Source organism: Diplotaxodon limnothrissa, linkage group LG18 (genome assembly GCF_057381915.1).
Source record: "Diplotaxodon limnothrissa isolate DT_005_m linkage group LG18, D_limnothrissa_male_GT1.1, whole genome shotgun sequence".
Taxonomy (NCBI): Eukaryota; Metazoa; Chordata; class Actinopteri; order Cichliformes; family Cichlidae; genus Diplotaxodon; species Diplotaxodon limnothrissa.
Genome location: NC_140613.1, coordinates 40,977,150 through 40,995,674, shown reverse-complemented (window position 1 = coordinate 40,995,674; position 18,525 = coordinate 40,977,150).

Below are 18,525 nucleotides of genomic sequence, written 5' to 3'. Positions count from 1 at the left end.
CAGAATCAGAATACTTTATTGATCCCTGGGGGAAATTATTTTTTGTTACAGTGCTCCATTTTAAACCAACATTAAGACAAGACAGACAATAACTAACTAAGAATAGTACAATATATACATATATATACATACATACATACATAAGTCACTCATAAATAAATAGTTGGAAAAGAAACATGTGTAGCTGTAGCAGCAAACAGTGTGTTAAGTGGATGCGTTGTACAGGGAGCCACAGGCAGGAAAGATTTCCTGTGTCGTTCAGTGGTGCATCATGGGTAATCTCAGTCTCTCACTGAACGAGCTCCTGTGGCTGACCAGCATGTCATGGAGTGGGTGGGAGGTGTTATCCAACATTGTCTTTATCTTGGACAGCATCCGCCTCTCCGACACCACCTTGAGGGAGTCCAGCTCCATCCCCACAACATTGCTGGCCTTACGGATCAGTTTATTAAGTCTGTTGGCATCTGCGACCCTCAGCCTGCTCCCCCAGCATGCAACAGCATAGAGGATCGCACTGGCCACAACAGACTCATAGAAAATCCTCAGCATTTTCTGGCAGATGTTGAAGGACCTCAGTCGCCTCAAAAAATAGAGACGACTCTGGCCCTTCCTGTAAAGTGCTGTGGTGTTTTTAGCCCAGTCCATATATATATATATGTAGGGAGAGAGAGAGAGAGAGAGAGAGAGAGAGAGAGAGAGAGAGATAGACGTGTGTGTGTGTGTGTGTGTGTGTGTGTGTGTGTGTGTGTGTGTGTGTGTGTGTGTGTGCATTGTGTTTGTTTACATATTGTTGTGATTTACATTGCTGTGCTTGAGAGTCACCATCTACCGGAACTAAATTCCTTGTATGTGTTTGCGCACATACATGGCCAAGAAATGCGATTCTGATTCTGATTCTGATTCTGATAGACATTCAATTCTCCAGCAGTGGCTGTACTGTACCACACGCATGTCCACACTTCTATGCAAACAGGTTTCTTCCACTTTCTTTTCACTGCAGGACATTTTGATATAAACAGATTTGCCAGGTGCAGGTTCCATTAAGCCCTACTCATCTCATCCAGCTTTTCACTCAGCCAATGAATATTCATACTACCGGCACCACACTGATTCACTTAAGCTTTCATTTGTCTTCTTGGCCACACAGAAAAATGCATTCACACTGACTGCATGCAGCCACACAAAACATGTATGCATTGAGATTATTTCTTCTGCCTGGATTTCTCTGCAGTCATTCAGAAAGAGAAACACTGGAATCATGTTCTCTTTTTGTGGACACTTTCTACTCTGGTCCCAGTGCAAGGTTCTCCAACCACAACATTAAACAGTTCCTTATTTCCTGTATACTGGTGTGAAATATTCCAAAGTTGTTGTATTTTATTTCTAAAGGAATGTTCATACAGTTACTATGAGCTCAGATTTCAGACTGCTCTGGCCACAGACAGTTTTTAACACTAAGCATAGCACATTGGATGAGTCATTGCTGCTATGTTTGCTGTGCCAAATTTGATATAGTTGCTGTTATTTTCTGAGTTGGAGGTTTGATTAGACTGTTGTAATAAGGCCTCCTGGAGGTCATTCTGTTGCTCTGGCAGTGCTGATCCTGTTCCTACTTTGCAAAATGAGGACTTTCTACGGCCTTGTCCGGCTCTCCTAGTATTACTGGTTTTCTCCTGGAATCTCTTCCATGTTCTTGAGACACATCAAACCTTGTGGCAATGGCAGGTATTGCTGTGGCATCCCTGGGGGGTTGACCTACCTGTGCAACCTCTGTATGGTCCAAGAATCACCTTATGCTACGATTAGTGACAGTGACCCTAGCCCAAGGGTGTCAAACTGCAGTCCTCATGACCAGATCACTATCCCAGAATTTTAAACATTTTGCTATAATTTTTGAGCAGTGTTTATTTTCTGTTTGTTTCTGTTTGTTTCTGCTTTTCTTGGGCTTGTGAACTGAGAAACAAGCAAAGTTCATCACTATATCCTCCTGATACTCACACTGACTTGTTAACTTAGTTAACTGCAATAATCTGCACGCCTGATATTGACTTAGTGATAATTGGTTTGTGGGCTTAATGAGTTAGCTTACATGACTCAGGCAGATAAATGTTTAAGCCCACCCCCCACCGGTCAATATGGAAGTTAACACCTTAAACCTAGCTATCCGATGCACAGAAGCCAGCTGATTAATTGGAGCAGATTAGATTATTATCTGTTATCAAGACTCTTAAAAATGTCTACAAGAAGATCCTGTGTGAAGAGACAGCCCCAGAGGAAGCCTGGGGAATCATTTTTCCTGTGCAGTGTTGTGGAGCAATTCATTACGACACACCATATATAGGTTTATCCCAAGGGCGTAGATTTGGCATGGACAGAAGGGACATGTCCCCACCAATATCCAGCGATTATTGAATTGTCCCCACCAATAATTTGATCTCTTTGAGTAAAGAAAAACCAACCCAAGTTCAATTACGTTCTCTACTGGAGTCCTACCTCATGTGACAAATATGGCCAATGTGATTGGCTGAGCCTTTCAGGGAGCCCTGTTTAGTTTTAGCAGCAACAGGGAAGAACCTGGATATAAGAAGGTATTTTTCAAAGAAGCCTGTAAGTCACTTAAAGCCAAGCTCACTCATAAAATGTGTCCATCATTACAGGCTATGCCAGGCTTTGACCCACGTCAGTCTAAAATTGTATGCAACCATGAATAACGTGTTTTGGAAACTAACTGCTCAACAGGCAGCACTATTAGTTCTCTCAGTCTCTGAGCATCGTTTCTAATTTTGATTGAAGCTGTCAGAGAAAACGCCAGCCCAAAAAGTGTGTACTCAGACACACAAGACAAGTTGATTTTTTAAATGTATTTATTGAACCAATTTGTGAAAAATGTTTTTGATTTATCTGTCCCACATTACGGATCCTGATCCAGTGATTGTAGGGTCTTAACTTACAATAAAAAGTACCTCGAGGCAACTGTTGTTGTCATTTGGTGCTATTTAAATAAAACTGAATCAAATTGAACTGTTTTGGGGATATTCATGTTGAAGTATTTCTCAGATATCAATGTCTGAAAAAGCGTGCTGGAAGTGGGTCAACAGGCTTTTTTTTCCCCTCGGCTGCTCCCATTAGGGGTTGCCACAGCACATCTTATGCCTGAACCTCACACCAACCCTCAGCATGTCCTCCTTCACTTTATCCATTAATCTTCACTAAGGTCTTCCTCTTCTCCTCCTGCCTGGCAGCACTCTAATGTTCTACATTCATCCTGTCCTCAAAGTGCACCTCTCATCTTCTCAGCAGCTCTGCGGTGCATCTTTTCCAGCTCATTTTCTCTGCCTACTCATATACAAGTCAATAAAAACCAGTCTCTCCTTGCTCAGTGTCCAGCCTTACCTACAACTCATTATAAGCCTTTTTGTTTGGTCACTCATTTTCACACCTAGCCTTTCAGTACTCCTGTCTCCTTTATTCAGCGATCCCACTTTTTCTTGTCATCACTGGAATATTCTCTACTTCCTCGTTCCGCCACCACCCTTGTCATCCTTCCTCTGTCTAGAGTAACTTTGTAATTTCAACGTGTTGTCGCCTCTTGGCCAGGACTCCCTTGCAAAAGAGGTTTTTAATCTCAATGGGACTTTTCCTGGTTAAATAAAGGTTAATAATAATAATAAATAGAGTAGGGGTGTCAAACTTATTTTACATTATGGGCCACATACAGCCCACTGTGATCTTGAGTAGGCCGGGCCACTGAAACTCCTCTTTCTGTCAGTGTAAAGAAGTTACATTTTAACTGTTTTTATACATGATTTCTGTAGCAGAAACTGAAAAACAGAAACTTTTCTGCCATTTCATTGTTTATGGCTTAGTTACCTAGTGTTTTATGAACGGCCATAAGGAGGTTTTTATCATTAGGAAAAGCTGTAAAACTTATGAAAATACCGTTAAAAGTCCAAAGTTTCTGCTTGTGCTTATTTGTGGTGAGCAGCAGATCAAACACGTTAACAATTATAAATGGCTTCAAACACACATTCAGGCCTGTGAGGCTCATTTAGACACTGAGCCGTGGCTCTGTGACACATGCAGACATTTCTGCATCACTGTCATTATATATAGTTTATTTTATGTAATATTCAATACTGATGTACAATTTAGCCTTTTTCAAGAAAATAATTCTTTATTCAGTGTTTTCATAAAAGCGTTTTTTTAAGCATTTGCTACTGCTAGGGAGAATAAACACGAGGTTTATAACCTGAACAAGTTTGAAACCTTTTGTCCTTGACGTTGGAACTCTCTCTATTTAGGCATCTGTCACTCAAGCCTGTCCCGCCTGCAACTTGTTCAAAATGCAGCTGCAAGACTGTTGACGGGTACCAGAAAGAGAGAGAGTATTACTCCGATACACATTGGCTACCAGTTAAATATAGAATTGATTTTGAGGTTTTATTATTTGTTTTTAAAGCTCTCTAGATTACATTTCAGATCTCCTTAGCCTGCACTTACCCACTCGAACTCTGCGCTCCTCCAGTCAGATGCTTTTAGTTCCACGCTCCCAGTTCAAATCTAAAGGTGACAGGGCTTTCTCCATTGCCGCCCCGAGACTCTGGAACAGTCTTCCCCTTTTTATAAAATCCTCCTCAACCTTGGAACTCTTCAAATCGAATCTGAAGGCCTTTCAAATTTTCCAAGGCTTTCGGAGCTCTCTGACACCTCTTTTATTCTGTTTTAGCTATTCTGGTCTCATTGGATGATGTTTGCATGTGTATACTTATACACGTATTTTATGTTCACGTATGTGTGCTTGTGTGTGAATGTGTACACTTTTGTATATGTATGTGCATGTTTGCATGTACACAGATTTTTTTACAAACATATGGATGTCTTACAATGTTTTCTATAATGTTTTCATCTTATCTATTTTAATTCTTTTTATTATATTATCCCTCTGTTCAGCACTTTGGCCGACACTTGATGTCTTTTAAATGTGCTGTATAAATAAAGATGACTTGACTCCCTGAACTCTGTGCAACAATCTTCCTGCTTTAGTTTCCATCCTTGCCTCTACCTTCACTTGCTACCTCTTTCTGTGTTTTTAGTGTAAGTGTGAAAATGTTTTGCACTAACCCTTGATTCTAGGCACAAGCACAGACATTGAAAAAACAAACTGCTCAGCATATAGCAAGCCATCTATCACTGTATTTGTTCTGCCTGTGAACAAAGCTGTGTGACTCTGCATGTTTGCTCTACTTTTTACCCAGGGCTGCAGTCAAGTCGAAGTCAAGAGGAGCATGCTAGAGGGCAATCACCATTGAGAAAGCAACTGGCCTCCAGCTTTTAATGACCTAAAAGATGTGACCCATTGGGCTTGCTGCCCACAACTTTACCCACCCCCTCCACATACACACCACCTCCACCACCAGTTTTAGGTCACCTCTCATTACCCCAGTCCATATACGCAGGGAGTCACACGCTCACCCACAATGACCCAACCATGTGGTCCTAGGCCAGCTCCAGCCAGGTCTCAATCTTTCCTTCCCCCTCCCTTCTCAGCTCATAGATCACTGCTGACACATCAGTAATTGAGCTGGAATAGATAAGAGCCAGCAGACAAGACTCCAAGGTCCTGACACTGCTGAAAAGCCAAGAACAAACATTCAAACATTGTATGTATGTTTCCAGAAAAAGGTCCACTTTACTCTGCTGCTGCTTGTCTTCCTGTTCTTCTATCATTCAGTCTGTTTAATCCCTGACAGGACTTTGGTCTGAGCCACGGCTGATATCACTGTAGTACAAGTACAGGCATGTGTAAAAGACATATAGGCCTGGATGTTTCCTACTTCTAAATTCAGGTAAAGCTGATGTTGTTGTAATCTAAACTCATGTTTGCTTTAGTTGGCATCACCTTGGCCTCCAGCAAGACTTTGAGCAACGTTGCTGTCTCAGAGTGATGATTTCAAACATTTATTGCATTATTATCAGATTGCTCCAAACACTCCCTAAAAATCTACCAGCTGACCCAGGAGCATGAGTGACCCTAAACTGCTCGGGGGGGGGGGGCTTCCACTTTTCATTCCAAGAGCATTTATACACCTCATACTGTATTTAATTAATCAGTCAATCAGTTATTAAACTCCGTCTTTTTTCCATTGTGTTTTCTGTCCTGTCTCTCTTCTCTCTTCTTTTCCCCTCATTCCCAACCAATCACAGCAGATGGCCCCGCCCCTCCCCGAGCCTGGTTCTGCAGGAGGTTTCTTCCTGTTAAAAGGGAGTTTTTCCTTCCCACTGTCACCATAGGTGCTTTTTTTAATGTTAGGGTTCCTGTCTATTATTGTAACGTCTTTAACTTACAATAATAAAGCACCTTGAGGCAACAGGTGTTGTGAATAGGCGCTATATAAATCAAATTAAATTAAATGTAATCATATCTACAGTGGTGGTACTCCAGTGAAACAGCTAAGACACAGCACTTCACTGCTGTGTGATTACAACTTTATTTTGAGGCTCTTTTTTTAAACTTATGACAATCTTGTTTAAGCCAAAATTGATTTCTATTTTTGCATGTAGTCATCAGTTTGGACAGAGGGGCACAGCAGAAAAAGTGCCTTTTATGCCAAATTGTTAAATGAAAGACTCAGACTGCTTAAGAAATGCATCTTTGAACAAGTTGTTTGAGAACAGGTTGTTCAAACCACTCACTAAATTATGTTTAAAAGTTTTGATTTATATGTGGCAAACAATTAAGATGTAAAATGAATAAAAACGGGACCAAGTGCTGAAAATGGTAAGGTTAACATAGTAACACTCAAAAGAGGTAAAGGTCATTCATTTTCAAATCTGCACAGGCCTTCTTCCTCTCGACCACCTTGTTATGATTGCTGTGAAACTTTAGTTTGATATATCAAAGACTTTTCAAATATAACGTTTTCTGAAAACTGATCTGTCCACTCACCTTCAGGACCCACACATTAAAATCTGTAGCAATGTTTGAATATGAATGTCTCAGAAACTAAACTACTAAAATTAAAAGCTTGAGCCTTTGTTAACATCACAATTATTCAGGATCTGTAACTTGGGCCATATACATTAATAAAAAAGTTAGTACTGGGGAGGAAATGTATGAAAAGAATTTGAAAACTGTCACCTAAAGTCGGATATTTGAGCACACACTAATAAAAACTTAACATTGCTAAAGATAACTTGTGACAACTTCTCAATGGTTTCTAGTTGAATTTCACAATACTATAAAAGACTATAAAAATCTAATTCTTAGTCACAAAAAATAATTTGTGACAATGTTCATGCTCGATTGAGCAAAGAATAAGAAGTTCTCATATATTCCATTTGTGCATTTTCAAAAAAATTAGACACATCCTGTCTCAGAGTAGTGCTGAAAAACTAACATGGATTTATTACTAATAAATGTATTACTAGGCTCGACTATTGCAATTCATTGCTATCAGCTTGTCCCAAAAACTCCCTGAAAAGCCTTTAGCTTATCTCTTTGAGCCTGGTTCTGCAGTTTCTTCCTGTTAAAAAGTAGTTTTTCATTCCCAGTGTTGCCAAATGCTTGCTCAAAAGGGCTCATTTGATTGTTAGGGTTTTCTCTCCACCTTACAATATGAAGCACCTTGTGATGACTGCTGTTGTGGTTTGGTGCTATATAAATGAAATTGAATTGAAAAATGTTTTTTGTCTAGTTCAAGCTCAAGTAACTCAAACTATAAGTGGAAACACCAAAAATCTGCAATTTCTTTGTTTAACTAGTGATTCGACCACAGAGGCAGCTTGAGCGCACTTCGAACCTGAGATGTTTTTTTCATGTATGACATTTTATTAGCAGATCAGTTAAAGGAAAACTTTGTAACATATTAATACATCTTGAACAAAGTATCCTAGATTTTACCATAGTTGTAACCAATATATGTTATCACTGCCATATGAATGTGTTTTCCCATCAGGAGTTTCAGTTTAAAAGCAAGTAAGTCTTAAAGAGAATCAGGATTTAAATAAAAAGAGAGAACACGTTGTTAGCAGGACGTACAAGCGTGATAAATTTCCATTCGTCTTTTGTCAGTGAATACGTCTGGGCCCATATGCTGGACTACAAAGCTATGTGAAAGCAGCGTTTAAAAAGCCAGGCCTACCGCATTAAAGCCCATAACAATCTCTGTTCATGGTAAGTTATCACTCTCAATTAATCACCACCCACAATAGGATTTCTGATGTGTTCAAGCCCCCTGAAAGCTGCAGGTCAAGCTGAGGGCAGACTGGCTCTCAGTTCCCCTTTCTCCATCTCCTTTCACTTTATCACATCTCTGAAGCGCCTATACATTTTTTTTATTCTTCAAGCTCTCTGAAAGAATGACAGATTCAAGCATCACACAATCCAAAACAAACACAGAGGGATAGATGTAGGTGTGTAGATCTGGGAGCAAGAGCCTGTGTAGTCTGACTCACTGACTGACTGACTGACGAACTGGCCGGCTCACTAAGAGCCTTTCTGCCTGATTAAAACCCCTCCCTGGTCATTCTGCTGGGGCTGTGTTAGCCCATGAATGGTATTGCATTGTTAAATCTCTCCCTGTTCCTGCACTGCTGAAAGGGTTTAACCAATGGTTTAGATTCAGTTACACGGTGTTGGTTCAAAGTGTCCTCCTCCCACTGCTTTGGACTATATGGTTTCCTAGGCTGACCTGTTTAGACGCCTCCGTGGAAATGTCATGTTGCCCCTCCCATGGGTTGAACCCAACATTCGCTTTGATAGGTAACAAAAAAATCACTTGTGATGGGGTTGAACCAATGGGTTTTTTTTTTTTTAAGTAAAACGAATTGTGGTTAAGTGGAACAGCATGGTCTTGGAGTTGTAAGATGAGCACTGATGGGGCATTCACTAAAAAGTTTTGTATTAAGAATAACACTGCACAATAAATCTACAGGGCGTTCACTAGAAGCTACCCTGTGCTGCAAAAACAAGGCCATTTTCTATATATTAACATTGTTTTCTTAGAACAGCAAAAAACTATTTGACCTACGTTTCAAAAATCACAAATGTGGTGGAGTTAAAAGTGGATCTATAGAGATTAACTTTGCAATACAAACAGCAAAATAGATGATGTGACATTTAAGAAGTAAAATGGAGAAACACAAGAATGCAAATTATGTGAAGAAGAGATATTTTATGTTGCACAAGTTGGGAAGTTAGACCAGTTCTTTCAGTCAGACATCAAAGAACTGGCTGTTTGCTGTTTGCTACGAGTACAGCAGAAGGCACTTTTACTCATTCATTGCAATAGATGTTTTCAGCTCAACTGGAGTGGAAAAACAATGTTAATCAACCCGGAAGTCAATGAAAGCTCAATGAATAGTTTAAGGACACAGTGGGAGCCTTGGGACTGCTGAACAGCACAGTGCTTGTTACTCTAGATGATGGTGAAATCAATTTGCTTTGCTTGGTAAAGCTGAGAGAAGATGATGGTGACGTGGTGATGATGAGTTGCCTTTTGCTTCAGAATGTTGTCCATTAGCAGGCCATCATTTTTTTTGGCATCCAAAGAATTTTGGAAAGGATGAACTCTGATTTTTGGAAACCCCTAAAGTGAATATTTGTTTTTTTCTGTTACGTATCATATCATGAACAAAGTGCAGTGAGGATAATGAGAAAGAGTTCTCCCTAGTTTGAAAAGTTTCCAGCATGAGGTTTAAGATAAGGAGTGACATCAAAAGGAAAATTCCATGTTCGCTCACAGCCCTGCACTAGCTGACTGATTGAACGATTTGGAAACAAGCCTAGTAAAACACACGTTTCTCATTTCTAAATAAGTAGTGAAGGTCCCCAGAACTGCAAATACAACTCTACATGGTGCATTGTTTCATGCTAACTAAGACCATTGCATATATGCTCGGTGTGGTGGCCTGTGGGTCATAGCATGCTAAATTCTTCAAGAGAGATAACCAGTGTAAACAAAGCAAATATGTACCTGAAATCTTTATGAATTGCAATAATTTAATAGAAAAAAAGAATTAAAGTGTTTTAAATGTGCGAGACGTTCCTGAAATGTAAATCATAGTCGTTTGTGTGATTGAATGACTATTGTTTGAACATCCTTCCAAAACATTGCGTCACAGTGAGCAAAATATTGCTAAATGGAAAATTGTGTTAATGTCTGTAATGTTTCTTGGCCATCAGTTCGATGTCTGTGACACTGGGCTGGACACTGCCTGAGCTATCTAGCAAAGATCAGCTTGTTAACAATAATTTAGGCTATAAGAAAACAAAAGCACAAGTTAAATGTCACAATCCTTAACATTTTCTTAGGGATTGTCCTCACAGTATTTGAGCTTTATTGTTGTTTAAAGTCTATCAAGTGCAACTAAACTGGTTCAGCTCAGAGGCAGACAACAACAGGCAGTGATGGGCACACTGTGCAGTTACACTCATCTGTACATTCAAACCAGATTAGAATAGAAAAGCTGATCCAGTAAAGCCGAGAGTATTGTGTTTAATACATGGGTTTGTGGGACCCCTACTTAGTATAATTGTTCCTGAAAAGCCTGACGTATACAGTCAGATGTAGCAGAATTTATGCAAATCAATGCTCATACATGCAAACTGATATTTCATTTATTTATTTATTTTTTATCGGTCAGAAGGTTCAGTAAACATCCCAGTTTCAAAGAAACATTTCATGGTTCAGGCTTCACTTGGTTAAAAGTAAATACTTCTATAATTGGATATAAGCTCAATGGGCCTGGAGACCCTCTGCTAAGTGACAGCGCAACTGTCAAGACACACAAATAACTATAAAAAACACCACTTTTGTTATTGTGCCTTAAAGTACGTAGAAATTTCAAGCAGGAACTCACTGTGCGGAAAATATTTCATCAAAACAGAAATCCAAACCTAGACCTAGGCACAAAACGCCTTTCAGGCCAGTTCACATTTTCCATCAGTCACCTCCTGCGCTAGAATAGGACAAGCCTATAATCAATTAGTAGTTTTCTCTTCATGTGTCTGTCAATTAGCCCGGCCAGAGATCAGTGATATGACTGCTTTATTAGCCGAGTCTGCTGTCCTCATCCTTTCCTTACTTACGACTAGTAACCTAATAACAACACTTTAACATGACATTGATTGGACAGATGCAGAAAAAAACCACCTTGTCAACATAATTTAAAAAATATGCCCCCTCATTTTACTGCTACCTGTGGATTCTAATGTCAAGAAAAGCCTTAAATGGAGTGTCATAGAGTTTAGTTCAGCAGTAAAGGAAAATGCTAATCAGCACCAAACAAAGTAGAAATGATCTTTAGTCACACAGTCTGAGAAGTTAACATTTGTAAGACTTCAGTGCACTCAACGTCTTTGGGTGTTTTTCAGAGCAAGTCAGTTGCCAAAAGCAATTTGAACATGTTACCCGGGGCAACCACTGTGGTTGGTTTGTGTTATTTAAGCTATTTGGTTTCCTGTGTTTGTCAGCACTTTGCAGTGTTGGTTGCAGCATTTTCTGTGCGTTTATGAGTCATATAATCACTTGAAATTTTAACACAACAAATAACCATTAGAAAATGATAAAATTATATTTTTATTAATATTAAATTATAATAATGATAAATTAAAGTTAATTGGCTCGAGGTCTTGCATCTGTGAAAATCAGACTGAAACTTACTCGAGTAGCAGTAAAAAAAAAGAACATTTACACTTACACAGCTCAGTGTTAATGGAAGAAGTAGTGCGTCCTTAATGTGTCAAACAATAACTGGATGTGTTTTCTAGATTTTTCTTACACAGTTTGTGTGGAAAAGCGCTTGCGCTTGCATTTCCCTGTTTCTGCAAGATCACCTTCATAGTGAAATGAAGATGAAAATGACTGAGAAGGTTCTGTGAAGTTAACGTGCTGTGACTTTTACAACTGTTTAAATACTTCAATTGATTTTTTTTAAAAAGAAGCTAAAATGCCTGAATTTGTTAAAAGCTGTGATGTCCTGCAACAAGCACATTGTAAAATAAATAAATAAATAAAAACAAGGTGTAAGCAGATTTACATTAAGAACATTTCTTCTGGTAGCTCCGTGAAGGAAATTCGTGGCAACTCCAACACTTTTACTGTTCTGATATCAGAATCTGAATCGTGTATTAATCCCAGGGGAACAGTGTAAAAACTAACTCTGTACAATAACAAGTAAAAGACAAAGAACAGTAAATAGCAGTAGTAATAATATCCACGTGTATCGTCCAGGCGGCTCTCACACACCAAGTAGTCTCCATGGATACTGACTTTAGGTATATTTTACAGCCTGCTGGAGCAGCTCAGGAGGGTTTCCTACTTCATGGCTGGCTCTCTTTTCAAAGCCATACTCTTTTGGTCTGCAAGAACAACACATATAATGTTGGCACTGGGGCTTTCTGTAAAAGTAATTGGTTTCATTGGAAAGTGGATAAATAGCTGTGGCTGGTTGTGGAGGGCGTCCTGCCGAGTTTGACCGCTCCTGGGTTAATCGCAGTCCTCTGAGGCTGGAAGCTGTCCCAGTCGGCACTGGCCACCAGCCACCGAAGATCTGACTTACATCATAGCTGGGTTCAGCTGCAGGCAAACGAAAAAGAAAATGTCTGATGACTACATTTAAACCCATTGATGATGACAAAGTTTTTTATTGCCTCACATAGGGTTCGGGAAACATATTCTTGGTGCACTTTTACTTTAATATTTCTACTTTTTAACTTGCACAGCGCAGAAGTTCATTTTCCTTTATAACCGGAGAAACTTCTTTCACATTACTCTTTGCAGTTTGAGTCAGTGATTCTTGGAATTGATTACGAGACAATAAAACACAGGATTACGCGCGGTGAATACATATATATATATTTCCATAGGTTTTGTGCAGCCTCTGATTACATCAATGTACACTTTGAGATATGAGTCTGGTTTCTGTACTCCGTGAACGGCACAGCGCAGCACAGCACAAGACTGGGGGATTTTGGGGTTGTTGTTGTTGTTGTTGTTGTTGTTGTTGTTGTTTTGTTTTGTTTTTTTTTACAAAAAACAACCAAACTGTAACCTAGCTGTTTTGATATAATTTTCTCTTTTTCGCTGATAACTCTGCAGATCATTTAGAGACTAAAAAACTTAGTTACCTCACACTCTCAGTTATGGGTATTTACAGTGTTGGTGCTTTTATTTCACCTCTTCAGCTTATCCAAGTATTCAAAAATCACCGGTACTACACTTTCACCCCCACTGCTTCCCCTTTTCATACAGAAAGAAATGCGGAAAGAATATCTGAATGTGTCCGTCGACGCCAGAGCAATGCCACTTGACAAGCTGTGGATGAAACTGATTTTTTTTAATCACCACTACCAATACTTTACCTCCAGTCTTTCCAATCCGACCAAAAATAAGCTGCCATTTCAGCACCATAAACTCATTATTTTCTGCATGCAGGCTTTTGTTTTTGATTGATTTGACGTTCGCATAATGCTGACTTTCTCCATCCCATCGGCTGACTGAAACGGCCTTTTTGTGCCACTTGACTTTCTCTCTCACACACAGCTGCATTTGTCTTGCAAATCCATCCCCGCTGCGTCGCGTTCAGGCGAGGAAAAGAGAGCAGTCGGACATCAGTGAAGTTCAAGCCAGCGAACAAGCGGAGAGGCTGTTCCATAGCAGCAGCTTTTGTCGATATCAAAACGGAGAGCTGGTGAAAAATGATGCATGCTTTTGCACCTCTGAATCCTGGCAACTGACAGAGTAAGGGATGGGGTGGAGGGTCCGGGGTATAAAAACTAAAAGAAAAAAACCTTCCCTGGAGGCTGAAAGTGAACAAAGAATCTCGGACTAAACGGGTTGAGTGTCCTCTAGCGCGCGACGGGGATCAGCAGCTCAGAATGTAGGAGATGGATGGAGACGCACACGTATAAACGGCCATGACTGAAATTAGCATATTTGTAATTTATCACTTTTTGTTGAGTTATTCGGGGATTTTTTAAGAAAAAAAAATGATAATTTACGATCATTTGTCAGCTCATGTAGGCTGAGCAATTACAGCTTTTCCTCTGGACATCACACAGCCTCCAGCATCCCAACTGAATTCGAAGACTTTTAGATTTCTCCGAAAACGCAAGAAGTTGGTGCCTTCTTGTCCGTTTATAAGTTTCGATTCATCGTCGCCATGACATTTTCTTCCAAGTCAGTCCAGTCTGCTTCATTTCCATATCTTTTCAAAGGAGCTTCCTTGTGAATAGACTGTAATATTTCATGATGGGGCACGCAAAAGCTGTGCACAATGCCGCTCATATCCACTTTGCTTTCAGGAGCAACAAAGATCATAGCAAGACGTCTTTATGGCTAATTCAGTCAAAGGCGCATCTCCCGTCCTCCGGCGCGGAGGTCAGGCCGCCGTGTTCCGTCCACCAGGGGGGTTTTCAGAGGCCAGAGACGGCCAGCTGGCTCCATCACGCGCGCGCGCGCACACACATACACACACACACACACACATTTATTTATTTATTTATTTATTGACTGGACGACAAATGCCCATAAAACCAAACAAGATCGAGTTTTAGTGACAGCTGACATTTTGAGTGATATTTCCCCCGAGCAGGAGGTGAAATAGTGATAAGTAAATTAATGAATAAATGTCTCGTTTTCAACAAATGCGTGTATCATATGGAGATACCCACAGCTCCCATCAAAATGCGCTTTTACGCTGGTTTTGAAAAAAAAAATTAACACGCGCTTTGCTTCAGATTAGACACGTGAGTTTGTAGAACATAAAAATTCAAGCAAAAGGTCACTTTAAAAACTCTTCCTAAAATGTGTACATTGTGTCTCTTCGGTTGGTGACTGCATTCCAAGTACGTTGTGTGATGCATCGTCTTACGAAAGACACCTGAAATCACACCGAGGTCAATATCAGCTGCCTCCACCAGGCGGATCGCTACAGTTTATTATTCAGATACTTCTCGTAAATATTTTCATGGACTTACATGAGCATTGTCCTTTTCGGCTGAGCAGTAAACGCACCATTGCGCAGTAAAACCAAACAGCAAAGGTACCCTTTTACGCACGAACCCGACGAAACCAACTGCAGGGTTAATACCTAAAGTGTGAGTTAAACGGGACGTTCGCAAGGAGGTTTTTGGATTCGAGTTTATTTAGTTACAGCTTCTAACTGGAATTGGCGGCTCATTGTACAGCGCCATCTAATGCACTACTCTGACAAATACAGTTTATCACAGGCGGCTGCTAAAGTGCCATTTCTGTGTGACTCGTCTTATTTGACTCTAGCGCTGTAAGACAGTTGAAATTACTCCGCTCGTTTCAGCTCCAGTCTCTGCGTGTACTGTTAGTAATATTCATGCGCCAAAATAACACTTCGACCCCTTTAAATTCTCCACTCTGCGGTCAAAAATGGAAAATAATTTTTCTTAAATGTACACCAGGCGCCGCCACAAAGAAATACAGTCCAGAGGTAATAATTTATCCACTCGGTCTTCTGTATTTGCCACCCTGCTTTCTCAATTGGGAAAGCTGTTCGTGCGCCCCGGAGCCACTTGTTGCCAGCGCATAAAGTTAGAGCTTTTGAGAAGTTAAATATCCAGGAAGGAACACAAGTTAGTATCTCAAGGGCTTTACGGGGACAAAAGACCAGCGCCTTAGCACCATATGCTTAATGGCTACAGCCGTCTAGCCTTTATTAAAGGCAAAAAGTGGTCCTTTAAAAGTTGGAAAGGCTCCTTTATTTGAGTTAGATGGAGCACTTGCGCACAAAACCAGAAGCGCGCATTGCCATTGACTCGGCCCCTTTCTCTTTCTTTCAGGACTCTGAAGCGGCCACCGTCATCGCCCGTTTCACTCCAACATAAGCTTTTCATCACCAGGCTTTGTTCTCGGTGAAAGTAATGCTGCGAATCAAAGACATGACAATATTTTCCATCAGCTTGGAGACCCTGGACAAGAGCCCTCGAGCTCTGGCAAAAATCAGGGCCGGTTATTCATCCTGTCATTCCGCACCTGTGGTCCTGCATTCAAAGTATACAAACCTGTCCCTATTAACATTAATTATTCACAAACAACACAAAGGCTGAAATAGAGCAGGTTGAAGTCTGTTTATGGCTCCTAGATGTTTTATTCCTCTGAAGATGTGCCCAAAGCTTTTTTCTTCCCCTCTCTTGCAACCAAGTGTCCGTCTCTCTTTCAGTCTTGAGTAGCCCTACAGTTTGGATTTTACAATCGCAGCATCTGCTTAATCTCGGGGGATGAAAATATGACACAAAACATAGCTAATCGAGGATTTGTTACATCCCGGTAATGAGTGATCGAAGCGAGAAACAATGGTGCGGGACTATGACAGCCGCATGATTCAGGCCCACTTGGTTTACTCTCTTGTGGGGAAAGCACCAGGTGATGGTAAGAAAATCGTCGGACGAGTAGAGAACGCAGCTCTTTTCTCTCCATAGAAAAAATAGAAGACATAAATTTAATTGGCTTATCAAGGCGCGGCGACCAGGCCTCGCTGTTAATTGACTGCGGGTGCACAAAACAAACGCAGGGATGTGTTTGGCTCGTCCGGCCCGCGCTGCGCTTTTAGCCCAGTGTCACGTCATTGAACTTGTGCTTTATTATTGCAAAACGTCATGCTTTACAGTGGCCATATTGTATCGTGGACAAAGGGCGATGGAACATTAAAGACGTGGAAAACGGTGCCAACGCCGTCTCGAACAGTGCAAGGGCCTCTCTTTTTGCTTGTTTTAAAGCAGCTGCTGTTCAGGGACTAGCAAGGAGGAAATCAAAAGAGACAAAGTTTCAGCTACCAGGTGCATCCTCGGAGAAAACGGCGCAGACAAGTCTCTGCCAGCGTGACAAAGAAAGCCTCATAAAAGATGCCATTTAGACCGAAAGGTCACGTCTGAAAAGAAGAAGCACCGGAGAACGATCTCAGCTACCTTCCCTCATCTCCGCATTCAGAGCCGAGCCAGCACAAATCCACTGAGCACCTTTGACTTACCTTGCGCGCTGATCGGCCACCTTGGCGAATCTATACCAGTGGAAAAGCTCCACAGCCGGCACTCTGATGCCATGCTGAAAGCACAAAAGCTCATAATCCGGTGTATTAGAATGAGTCCTGGGGCTTCATTCCCCGAGCGAGATAATCTGCAGATCAAGCCGATCTGTGGTTCTTCTTTGGCGCTCACATGCGGGTTCAAACCGGATGTGAAAAAAATACAGCGTATTGGACCCATTACTCTGTGTCGGTCGGTGCTGGTAAACTAAAGCTCCGCACTGGTGTCTTTTTAAAACGGCGCCATAAACTGGCAGCAGACTTCTTTATTAATTGTTAATTCACTTTCAACCTTCGGTGCCATGAAATAAATATTCAAAGTCACCCGTGCGTAACAGTGCAAGTGTCCGATGCATGAAGCCATTGCATGATCTTAGCAGACGCAAAGCCAGGAGGATAACGGCTCACTCATAAATGTCCTGGCGAAAACAGTGCTCTGTAGCATTGTGCCATCTATTACAGCAGAGACTGTGTTCATTAGAATTACCCTGCAAACCTTCAACAATCCACTTACAGATGCAAAGAAAACGAGCTATCAAATCATAACTAAAAGTATGAGTTAGCGTACAATAGAAATATGGATCTGTTGTTTATGGCGACCTATCTCAGCAGTGATGAACACGTTCAAAAGTTTTAGTGAACCGTCTTTGCAGCTTTATGGCTTTCGTCCCAGAAAATCAGATTTTTGTGACTGATTTAAATGTTGGAACTCTGGAAAGCATCTGGTTATTTTCTGAATTCTGTGCTATTCTTAGAAATCAGTTTGTCAGACAGCTCGCTTCTACCTCGGACGACTCGCACTCGTTTGTACTGCAGCAGGATGTAAGAGCGCGCCGCGTGCCTGCGCTCAGTCTGCAGATCCTTTCTCAACCAAATCGCTATCTGTGGCTCAGAAAGTTCAGGCCTGCGCAGAACTAAAGGAAATCAAACTTTCCGCGCCAAGCCTGTAGTCGGAATGACAAGATAGCTGGGAGGATTTAAGCCTGGCCGCGACCGCACCAAACGACGCTGAGACGCGCTTTGCGTTGCGACACTAAAAAGCGCGAGTGCGACACTACAACGTCTGAACGGACCTGCAGCTCTTTCCAAGGAGGTGAAGTTGCATTAACTCTCTAACATTTGACTTTCTAATGGCTGCAGCAGGATTACATGCTGCTGTCGGAGGCACAGAGGAAGTGGAAAATCGGCTAAACAGAGGCTGAGAGAAACAACTGTCATTAAAAGAGGAAAAACGAAGGAAAGACGAGTTGTGCAGCTGAAGAAGAAACAAGCATACCTGCTCTGCTGCAGGTGCAGCGGGTCCTCCTCAGCCTGTGTGCGGCAGCTTTTAGCCACTCATGCTTCATATATACGCCAGCGTGTCGGCAGAGGGGGCGGCCGCAGAGAAGGCCGTGGGGACACATGTTCCTGGGATGCCGCTACCACGGGAAAATCTGTCCCGACAGCACCTGGCAGCACAGAGAGTATTGA